This window comes from Oratosquilla oratoria, chromosome 24, assembly GCF_046742065.1.
Source record: "Oratosquilla oratoria isolate Oo_2021 chromosome 24, ASM4674206v1, whole genome shotgun sequence".
Taxonomy (NCBI): domain Eukaryota; kingdom Metazoa; phylum Arthropoda; class Malacostraca; order Stomatopoda; family Squillidae; genus Oratosquilla; species Oratosquilla oratoria.
In genome coordinates, this window is record NC_134800.1 from 18,722,823 (window position 1) to 18,735,322 (window position 12,500).

Here is a 12,500-nt window from a genome sequence, read left to right on the forward strand (position 1 = left end):
GGCTGCATCACCAGGTACAGACAGATCCGTCGATACATCCGGGTGGGCTCGTGTCTTAGGTAGAAAAATTGGAATCGGGTGAGTAGATAGCTAGTCTTGCACCAGGTAGTTTCTGAAAAATAGTACGAGGCAGGGTTTTTCCGTCAATGAGTTTTAACATCTTCTATCCCACAACATGTGTGTGTGTGTGTATATATATATATATATATATATATATATATATATATATATATATATATATATATATATATATGATTCTGTTATAAAATTTCTCTTTGTCGCAGAGCCCGATTAATTTCTGCAAATTATCTTGGGTCTCATGCTTAGATAGCTATTACCTTGTCAAACGAGAATACGGTCTGATCAATAATCAATGCGACTTATTCAGTCCTTTTAAGATTTTTAATATTCTTTCGTCCCATTCTAACAGATCTTCATTATCAATCTTGTGAACGCCTTTTGTAGTTCTAAAGACAGTAATTATTTTACCTCTTCTTTTATCTAGCATGGGTAGTCTCAACGTGGGTTTCTTTGTGTGCTATGTTTGCCTGGCTGACCACCATTTTTGTTGTTACCTTTTCATGTTACATATATAACCACAACGCTGCTCCGTACTCCATTTTGGAACGGATAACTTTTTATAAGCTTTTTTCATTGTTTTTTCGATGAAAATACATTCGACATTTTATATATCACTTCTACATTCATGTTAATACCTTTTTCAGAAAACAGATCATTCATAACCAAGACTCCTAGCTCCCCTTCTTGTTTTGTTTTGTTGTTTCTTTGTCGTTGTTCACTTTCTTCCATTCCCAACGTTTTTCACTCGTTTACTAGATTTTTCTTTTTCTCCTCCTTCCAGTCTCAGATCATGTCTATGTTCCAGTAATAATTTGCATATTTTCCATGATCTTGACGTCGTCTGTGAATAGGAGTAGGCGTCATTATTTATTCCACCTATCATGTCGTTCACATATATGAGGTATCTTGCAAGTGCCAGAACAGAGCTTTGCGGGTCCTCATTATTAACTTCAATCCAACATCTCATTCGTCACCCCACTTGATTTTATATATTCAAACTTCCACATTAATGTGTATATACACACACACAATTATATATATACATATATGTGTGTGTGTGTGTGTGTGTGTGTGTGTGTGTGTGTGTGTGTGTGTGTGTGTGTGTGTGTGTGTGTGTGTGTGTGTGTGTGTGTGTGTGTGTGTGTGTGTGTGTGTGTGTGTGTGTGTGTGTGTGTGTGTGTGTGTGTGTGTGTGTGTGTGTGTGTGTGTGTGTGTGTGTGTGTGTGTGTAGGTGTGTGTGTGTAGGTGTGTGTGTGTGTGTGTGTGTGTGTGTGTGTGTGTGTGTGTGTGTGTGTGTGTGTGTGTGTGTGTGTGTGTGTGTGTGTGTGTGTGTGTGTGTGTGTGTGTGTGTTAGCCCTGAGCTCCACTACAGAACGGTCGACCTATCTCTTTGAGAATGGTACAGCTTCTGTGCCTAACACTTCCCAGGGACCGAGCTCAGACTTTCTGCGTTCAAAGAAGGCCCGCTACAGACGGCTCCAGTAGGGGTCAGAGATATAGACGGTAAATTAAAGGAACATACGAGTATATGCTATAAAAAACGGAGCTCCATTTCAAAACTGCAGTTGCTAGATCCATCAGATGAACTAGGAAATTACTGCTATCAAATTTTACAAATCTCTTTCGCCTGATTGGACCCCCATCTCACCGCAAGGGCTCCTGTGGATTCCAATTGGACACCACTCAGGCCAACAGTACGGGCGCCAGGGGCGGAATTTTGAAGAAAAAAAAAATTGAGAAAGAGCTCAAATTAAATTTGGATGGTCGCCACTCACAGTCCCTTGGGTCCAGGGGCCGGATTGATAAAAGATTGATAAATCCCTATGTCGGCGACCTAAAGGCTTATGTCTAGACATAACCTCGACATTATAGACAGCTGATTTAGGTAAAATCTCCGCTATTTTGAATTTATAAAAAGATCCTAACCCCTATGTCTAGACATGAATCTTCAAAATGGCGGAGATTTTTCCTAAATCAGTTGTTCATAATGTCGAGGTTATGTTTAGACATATGCATTTAGGTCGCCGACTTAGAGATTTAGGTAAAACCTCCGCCATTAGGGTTAGGATCTTTTATAAATTAGTGTTAGGATCTTTAATCAATTCGGCCCCTGGTTCCTCACGTCTACCTCGCAATGCACTGTACTCGACTCTTTTCCTCTTGGCCAAATCGGTCACCTGCCGATTTTGGCCAAATTCCAAAACCCTTTGGGATTTTTCAGTTTTAGGTCATTTTGGTCACCTACTCCGATTGGGCCACCATTTCGTCCCCACAGGTCGAGGGCAGCCAGGGCTCCTGTGGACATTTGGACACCGCTCAGGGCGCCACAGGCGAAAATGTGAAAAATCGGAGAAAATGCTCAATTTTAAATGATGGTCTTCTTCTTTTCTTCTCTTTTGTACTCACGACAATTGTGCGTGTCTAACTGTTGTTTGCTTTCCTGGTCGTATTTCTCAGATTTCTTTAAGTCATTATATAACTTTTATAATCATTAGGAGATATAGAACGCTTGATTTTCCTGTCTTCTGCTTTTTGCAATATTTTTCTCGGATTCTTTATCAAAATATTTCGGGCGAGATTGGTTCGAAAGTTGCACTTCATCTTAAATTAAACTTTTGTATGGATGAAGTGCATTTTATTGTTTTATTTATTTATTTGTTTATTATTATTATTATTTATTTTTTTTTGTTCCTTGCATTTCTTCTGCTGCCTTTCCACCTAATCTTGTCTCCCAGTCTACCAGCTCAAGCTCTCGTCGGAGGTCGATAAAAATTGATGGAAACGAGCTTTTATAAATTCAGGTATTACAGACATGCAAATGCTTATTTTGAAACTATTTTGCAGACTGACATTAGGCTGTGGTCACTAGACGCAAAACTTTCGCCAACTTTTGAACAAGTTAACATAGTTTTCCCTTGTGGAGGATCTTTTATATGCTGCATTAAATAGATATCATATTAAGTCTATTAAGGGACTCGCTACACTATCAAGTTCTAATGTCGCCCCAATTAATGTCATTAATATTGAATTCTCCCGTTTTCTATACGTCACGGCTGGAGATAAAGTCTGTGGGTTCTGTATGAGTATCACTTCTACATTTACCTTCTCCCCGTGTAGTTAAATTAATTGAACCGATAAACTACCATAAGCTTCTTTTTTTACTTTCCATAGTTTACAATCATTGATGTTACTTTTGAAAAATAACACATCTTTACTGTGGTTTGGAACCTCATATAAAATTTTGAATTCTGAATAGTACATTCTGTTTCAAATCATTTACCAGTTCCCCATGTTTCAGTCATTGTTAAATTTGTCACTCTTGATAAATAGATAGATATATACGTATATTAACAAGTAAATAAATTATTAAATTAATAAAGGAATAATAAACAAGTAGATAAGTACATAAATAGGTATATAAATAAACAAGTAAATTGATAAATAAAATTCAATAAGCAAATAAATCTACATGCACATGAACAAGTGCTTAAACAGTTTGTCACAGACACACGAGGCTTAATGATATTAGAATACATTTGCATACATATATAGCACACTTGCTTCGCCTAACAAGAAAACGCAAATCATCTTCATTCAAATTGAAATACGAAAAAGCACTAAGGCACTGCCGACTGATTATCAATATATGCAAGCCTTCTAAGGTCGCTTTTCGTTGTTTAACGCCTCACTTTCACCTCTATAGACATCACACATACGGCCATCTATTTTGCATCTGTGATTGGGGAATCAAAGATGATTACTTATGATCGTATGAGGCTTAATGTAACGAACTAAAACGATCAGATCGTTTATAGATTCAGTGGGTAGATAGTGTACACGCCGATAGAAAATAAAACGAGGGAATTAATGGTAGAATATTTGTATGTGCAAATCGTGTCTACTTTTTCAACATTTGATAAAAATAGGTTCAGTAAAAAAAGAAGAGATTTGTAATGAATTGTTAAGATTTGTTGGCTTGTCAACAAACCCGAAAAAAAAACTCCGACCCATCCCCACTCCCATCCCAATCCAAGGACTCCCAGAGAACCCAGCGATTGGGCGTGGGATGGGGGTGGGGGGTGGTTCTCACCCATTCACGTGACCTTACCCCCCACCCCCACCCCCAACCTCTAGTAACCACATCTTACCCCAACCATCGCATTACAAGTGAGTTTTCGTGGCTGTGTACGATCATTACCGTTCTTTGTTTGTATTGTAGGGTCACGGTTTCCTGTGCCACTGTGAGGAGCATACAGTCTCTATAGGTATACACGCCACACCCATCGACAGCTGGTCCAGTGGATTAATGCTTAATCGGTTTTGTTCTGATACTATGAAATACTGTTCTTCATCCTCTCCTCTCTCCACTCCTCTCCTATCTATCTCACCCGGTTATGCTATCGCTCCATCATTTACACAATGGTTTTACATCCATTAGTAGGTAGGATTTGGCTTTCTATGCGTAAAAATATTTGTACGCACGTGCAAGTATACACACACATTATCATATTAAATATATATATATATATATATATATATACATATATACATACATACATATATACATACATACATATATATATATGTGTAAAAAAACACTTAAAATAAAATGAAAGGTGACCGAACGTTTTCGTCTATTTAAGATATTTTCAAAATGTCTTAAATAGACGAAAACGTTCGGTCACCTTTCATTTTATTTTCCAAGTGTTTTGTTTTGTTTTTTTTTGTTTTTTTTTTACACATTTTGTGAATCACGTATTTTTGTGATTTATGCGCATACATATACATATCTACATATACTATATATCTTAGTATTGTGTGCGTGCGTGCGTCGTTTATATGTTCAGATAAAATCCTTGTAAATCTGTATTTGTGCAGATATATTAACAGACTCCTGTTGTGATTGGTTATCATTTCAAATGAACGAATAACTATTTGAGTACTGGCATGTTTATCAAACACGTCTCTTTATGCTGATGTGGATAATTAATGAAAGATGTAACAAAAAAACAGGACTGGAGTGAATCCATTCCTAACAATGGACACTTTAGATTTTCTACTGCATTTCGTGTTTTTTTTTTTTTTTTTGCGATATCTTGGTGTTGTGCTTGTTTATGTACGTACATTCTAAGTGTAACGGTTTCTAAATATCAGAAGGGATCTTGGTCCGATAGGGAACCCATTGGGTAAAAATATCCTATTGCTCATTTCTATGCCCAGGTCGTGCGACATGACGTCACTATATAACGTCGGGAGTGGCTTTGGTTTGAGCGTAATGGTTAAGCAACTTCAATGAAGCGGTCAACACTCGAGCCGACGTCGGAAGTCTACGATTTATGAGATTCTGTTCTCTACACATTTCTCAGGTTTCCGATGTCTTATCTATTCATTACTCGTTAACTCCATCATCACCAGATTGACGTAAGTACGTCAGGAAACCGGAAATTATCCTCTCCAGACATGATATTTGGGGGTGATAAGTCTGATTTAATGAGTGCGCGCCACTTTCGCAAGTGCGGCAACTACAGCTGCGGACATTTGGGCTAAATTTAGCAAACACTAAAGATTGCTGGGCGAGTGATGAAGTAAATTGAAGATAAGTGGCCGAAGAAGAAGACTGATAAATAATGATGAGTGAAAACTGAAGATTAGAGATGGAGTGCAGGAAAGAACAGAGAGATACATACATAGATAACAGCGAAGCTAACGGCCAAAGTTAACCGAAGGTTTTCTTGTTCTATAATAAATATTTTGGTGAGGACATGCCATTACTTAACGCATTATTGAGGTGCAAGTCATTGAAGAACCAGAAATAAATTGATACCGGTGAACATAAAAAAAAAGATAAACGATAGAATTTCATCAAAAGACTAAATTATATTGGACAAAGGAATTATCTAAAAAGTGTGTAATTTAGACACAACACAAATAATAACAGTGAAAAAATACAAGAACATTTTCATAAATGTATAAGGACGGTCCACAAAGTATGTAGCAAAGATGAAAAAATCCACACACAAAATAAAGAAAAACAAACAAATAAGAGATTTTTTAATAGAATTGACAAATAAAAACTACCATATTAAAAAAAAAACGCAAAAAGTCACAAAAGAAGCAAAGAAATTCATTATGAGAAAACGAATGTATAGAAAAAAAACAGGAACTATACATTATGTAAAAAAAATCGAAATGAAACAAAATACAGGAAATGACAAACAAAAGACGGTTTTATGTGGGTTGAGTACAAGATTATCAGGAGAAAAAATAGAAAAGAAAACAAAAATAGAGCAAATCTGAAACCAACGAAGTGAATTAAAATAAGTAAGACATCAAAATGGGAAATCAAAACTAAGCTCAAGAAACTTGTCCAAACTAAAACTTCAACCAGTTGTTGAAAGCATATCAACAGATGTTAGAATATACACGTGTATATGAATATATGTATATATCTAAATATACTTACAAATACTTACCTACATCTGTGTGTGTGTGTGTGTGTGTGTGTGTGTGTGTGTGTGTGTGTGTGTGTGTGTGTGTGTGTGTGTGTGTGTGTGTGTGTGTGTGTGTGTGTGTGTGTGTGTGTGTGTGTGTGTGCGCGCGCCCGCGTGCGGAGGGAGGTTGTAGGGGGGGTTGGATGCGAATAGATGACGGTATGCCTTTAAGCATTGTCCTAAGTTTCAAAACTTTTCATTCTAGAACCGTCACCGTTAAGCTTCGTGAACGAAATGCTATGAAAAACATAGACAAGTCTTATCAAAAGGGTGATTTCGTAACATCAACTGAGGTGCGTTAGGTTTCTATCTTACGTCAACCCACGTGGACCCGGTGTCGATTCCGAACGGTTATTGCTGACTGTCATTGGCCCTGGCTGTCCGGTCAACAAGACTCTTATTGGTCCAAACTTGACATGACAAACGACGACATGTGAGAAATATCACCGGAACTTTACGTGTCACGACTAAACATTTTACACGTCGACGGTTAGTGAAGACTGAAGAGAACATTTATTATGTTTACCAAATGCGCCTCACTCACGCAGACCAAGCCTGCAGAGGCCAAAGGGGATAATAAGATTTTATGCTGTATCTATCAAACGCTCCCGTAATTTTTTCCTTTTTTTTTTACCCCATGTGCATTCAAACACGCACGAAACTTTAGAACTGGTAAATAGACATGCGGGAGGGCATTACAACATAAACACTCAATAACACACTATTGTGATCAAATACAAGCAGACAAACGTAACAGGGATCGTTTGCCACCGAACAATCAATCAATCTTTTGCCCGAGGTTCTCTCTTGTAGTCAACTCACGGCTCCCAGGTAAACGCCATCAGCCACTGGATTGGCCCATAATTCATACAAGGGAGATTGTGTTTTTGTCTGTGTAAGGCTAGAGGGAGGAAATATGGGATGGAGGGTTCATTGTCTTGTGTTGTGTTTGCATCTAGGGCATCTTGTTTCCATGATCAAGTCCATTCTGTGTTGGTATTCTTTTGAAGTTGGCTGGTGACCTAAACGTAGTACTGATGGTAAACTTCTTGTTCGTCATGGGAGGAATTTTACTGTCAGCTCTGGAGGAGAGGAGTTTGGTGGAGTGGAAAGTTTTGTAGTCGGACGTGGAGTTCCTGTTCTGTAAGTTGAGTGTGTATGTGTTTTTGTATAGGTATGTTCCGTGGTGCAGATAGAAAGTTGCTGTGATTTTTTTAGTAGTTGTGTTCGCGTTATATAATGGGATAGATGGGTGGTGCTGAGGGATTTTGCAATGATCTGTGTGTGTATCATCTTCATATGCTGTTCTATGTAAAGGATTTTAGTTTCTCTGCGCAGATCTTCTATTAGGGTTGGTCTTGGTGCATCCAAATATAATTCTTAATGTTTCGCTATATATATATATATATATATATATATATATATATATATAGAGAGAGAGAGAGAGAGAGAGAGAGAGAGAGAGAGAGAGAGAGAGAGAGAGAGAACTAGAAGCATAACATTGTGGTTCTTATGAATTACTTGTAGACTATAAATATTTTTATTCTGCTTACCAAAACTTGAACTTTCTCTTAGTATGTTTATTTATTTATTCATTACCAATTTTAACTGTTAGGTCCTTGATGTATGTTATTCAACATATATCAAAAGTGAGGACTAGGACCTGAGACCACTTGTCCAATGGGAAGAGTTGTCCATTCAATTTCATTATTGGATCTTTCATGGGTTCATGGTTATTTTATGGTAAGCAATGTCTCTGATGAGGGAAAATTTTCTATTCTGTTTTCTCTTAGCTTTTACGTATCCCGAAGGGATTTCTCCCCGTCTTCTCCATTTCTGCATGAGAGGACGGTGAGGGGGGGGGTCGCCAATTTAATGAAGCGGCCTAGCTGTACGTGTGCTGTGTCTTGCGACGCTGCTTCTGACCCAGGGTAGTGGGCGAGATGCAGGGATGACCCGTAATCCGGGAGGAGCCAATATAAGAGGGAGTGACGGGGGTGGAGTATGTGGGGTTGGAATGGGTGGGAGTGGTTTTATGCCTTTGTTTTTTGGCTACCTCCCTTGTAAGGGGGAAAAAGCCTTTGGTATATGCATGTATTTTCTCTTGAGCACTATTCAATTTCGGCCAAGTAAGTTTGGACGAGCTTTCTCTGGGCCGCCAGCATGGGAAAGGCACATAAATGGCAACAAATCCATTAGTAAGCACAGACACAAGCAGACTTGCAAGCGTTTGTATAAACAACGCAAGTGCACTGTGACGCAAGAATGAACGCATAGAAGGGAAACGTGTACTTACAGGCGCTGAAACAAATTGGAAAGGTAACGCGTTTCAAAAATGTAAAAGAAATAGTTTCAAGCCCTAGCCTAGCGTTTCACAACCTTTTCCGTCCCTGTAGTCAGGTCTATGTAGTTCAGCACTCCCTTATATCTATACTAAAAAGATAAAGGAAAGTGTATGCATGTATTGCTTCCTAGTAACCCTATGATTAATTTTAGCACCCCAGTGTGGGAAGCGTTGCCTTAGACGATGAAACAACCCAAGTTGAAACCTTGCATGGATTTAAAATTAGTCAAGATAATTGGTGAATCAAAGACAGCTTCATGAGAGTGGCTCTTTCTGAGTATACACCGACACACAAACACTCAAACGGTTGTTGAATTACCTACAGTGTATACATGTCAATCTGATCATTGCATTATCCTTTTTTTTTTTTAGATGCACGTATTTAAAACAATTTTGCTATTATTTTGCCAGATAAATGGGAGAAAGTACTGATCCCTGGTGTACGCCTTCTTTACGAATAACCCAAATTTCAAACCATTATTGCAAAAACGGGAAATATCTTATTATTTGTCTGTCGTGATGTGCGCGATAGATAGTATTACTATTTGGTAGATAGAAATATATAGGCTTTATTCTATCCACATTATTTTACTTTAAATGATTGAAGTCATTCCAGGTATCACAAATTGTTCTAGTTTTGGAAAGACGATATACCACTGATGTACTGCATTTTGTTGGCCATGAAAGATACAGCCGTTACTAGCTGGGAATTAAGCCGGACACTGGAGGCTGGAAAATAACGTCATGCTGTTTGGATTGTAGACGATCTACTGTAAACTCACATTCCTATAAAATATGTATTGTAGTCTCTCGCTGTCACACCTTTCACTAATGCTGTGGACAAATGTTGCGTAAATGCGTATACTGACGTGGAGGAGGAGGAGAAAGAGGAGGAGGAGGAGGAGGAAAAGGAGGATGAGGTGGAGGTGGGATTCTTTGACCGTTGGGGTCAGGCATGCTCAACCGACATGACGTCACTGCCCTTGGGTTCATCCTTTGCCCTTCCTGAACTCCTCTTTCATCTCCCTCCTTCCTCACAAACACACCTACTCGTATCTCGAATTCAGTAATCATGACTCGTATAACCCTCTCCTCTTCCCAACCTCTTCCTTCTCCTTCCTTCCCTTCCTCCCCCTCCTCCTCATCCAGTTGTAATTTCATAAAGACATAATGCTATTCCAAGAAAATTCAAAACTATATGGAAACAAAGATGCAAATGTATACGTTCCCATAAAGACAAGAAGGAGGAAGACACTTAAGGTTGTAAAAACATGGACTTATTGTAATACGATGTCGTAAAAATCTTCAAAATGAACAAAAACAATTACATATACGTGTGTGCATGTGTGTGTGTGTGTGTGTGTGTGTGTGTGTGTGTGTGTGTGTGTGTGTGTGTGTGTGTGTGTGTGTGTGTGTGTTTGGTCTCTAAATAACCAGCGTTTCTATCCTTGAAGGCAATACTGCGCCAGAGATGCAGTCAGAAGACCCCAGAAAGGAGAAGAGTAAAAGTTACTAGTACTCTTATTCTGGGTAGAATTTAGTCTCTAATCATAACAATGCTGTGTAACTCTGGTCCTAAGGGGTGGCACTGAAGTCCCTAGAATATTGACTGCAGATAATTTTAGTCAATACCCCCCATACACCCAGAGGAACATAGTGGTAGTATTCTTATCCCACGTTATGGAATGCGCGCACGCACACACACACACACACACACACACACACGCATTGTATATATGTGCGTGTGCGTGTGTGCGTGCCTGTCTAGCATATTTGAAATATCTTTTGGAATTTTATATAATTCAAAGAAGACAAAAAGGCATTCTATAAGACATCTTATATAAAAAATTCTATGTCATCATGAACAAAATAAATTATAATATTCAATGCAAATATGCAAAAAAAAAAAAAAAAAGATAATTGTAACAAATATAGTAAAATCATCTCCGAAGCAATAAAAGAGGCCCATAAATAAGACGCAATTAGAATCCAGACGTAAAAGTCAAGACCATAAACGTATTTGGCTCAAATAGATTTAATTCCGACCTTTACAATTTATGGGAACGCGTGACTTCGAGCATTTGATTGTGTTGGTTATAAGTTTTGTTCTGTACATGCACAGAATATGCATATAAATAATCTATTTAAAAAATATAATGTTAAAAGGCTGATCAAATAAACAGCTTAGTATGTTTAGTGGGGTGCATTGATTGTAAAGTGAAAAAAATATGATTTTGTGGATAGGTAATGGACATGGAACTGCCTAGTGTAGGCCTTGTGATATTTTGCAGTCTCCTTAACGTTCATTATGTATATAAACGACTTGGACAATGGGATTAATAGTGATGTTAGTAAGTTTGCGAACGACACTAAAATAGGACGACTAATTATGTCAGGCGAAGACACCGAGATTCTGCAGGAAAATCTTAACAAATTGTTCACATGGTCGGTGAAATGGCAAATGGACTTCAATATCTCAAAGTGCAGCGTGTTAAACGTAGGGCTACACAACCCCAAAACAGATATAGCTTAGATAACACGTTTTTAGATCAACGCCAGCATTAGCGCCAGGAATAAAGCAAACAGAGCATTAGGTTTCATTGCTTGGACGGTTACGAACAGGAGTGCATGTAATTGTCAAACTATGTGGCGTTAGTTAGACCTATCCTTGAGTATGCGGTATAGTTTTGGTCTCCGTCCTATAAAATGGACACCGATTCACTAGAATCAGTACAGAGGAGAATGACCAAAATGATACATGGGCTCTGAAATTTACCTTACGAGGAGAGACTTTGGCACCTCAACTTGCACTATGGAAAGACGCAGAGTGCGGGGTGATCTGATAGAAGTGTTCAAATGGTTCAAAGGCTTTAACAAGGGTGACGCAAACAAAGTCATCATATTAAGACAACAGGGCAGGACTCGCTGTAATGGATTTAAATTGGCGACGTGATGACACTGCGTTTGCTATGCAATTTTTCTCTCTCACTCCAGGGGATTTGTTCTTGAAACCTTTGATAACTGCTTTTCACCTCGTAGGCTGTGATTTGTTGTGTGTGGTAGTGGCGGTTTGTCGTTCTGATGAAATCTATTACGCGGTCGTGTGGTTGTAGTAAGTGATGGTTTTCTGCCAGTTCCCTTTCTACATTATCTTCTGATTCTGCGTCATATTCTAAATTTTCTTTATCACTGATGTTATCTTTTTTGCATGTATCGGCGATGCAGCTGTCCATGTTGTCTTATGTCGAATATCTTCTTGTTTTGTCCATCAAATTGTGTTTGGTTGCTGGTGCCCATTATTCTTTTTATTCTTTCCTAGGACGCTTTTGGGTTTTTGGACTTCCTTGCCGTTTTCTTTACTAGTGTTTTCCATTTCTGTTCACATAATCGTTTGGTTTCCTGGGGCATCATCTTGAAGTTTCCTATATCGTTTTCCGAGTTCCATGGTCTATCCTGTTTGATTGACAGGTTGCTGTATATTGTTGTATTGAGTTTGGAGTAGAAGTAATGCATGGCAGGTGTGGGGATGTGGAATTGTTCTGTGACAGGTGATTGGTATGCTGCGAGCCATTTCCTCCTGTATA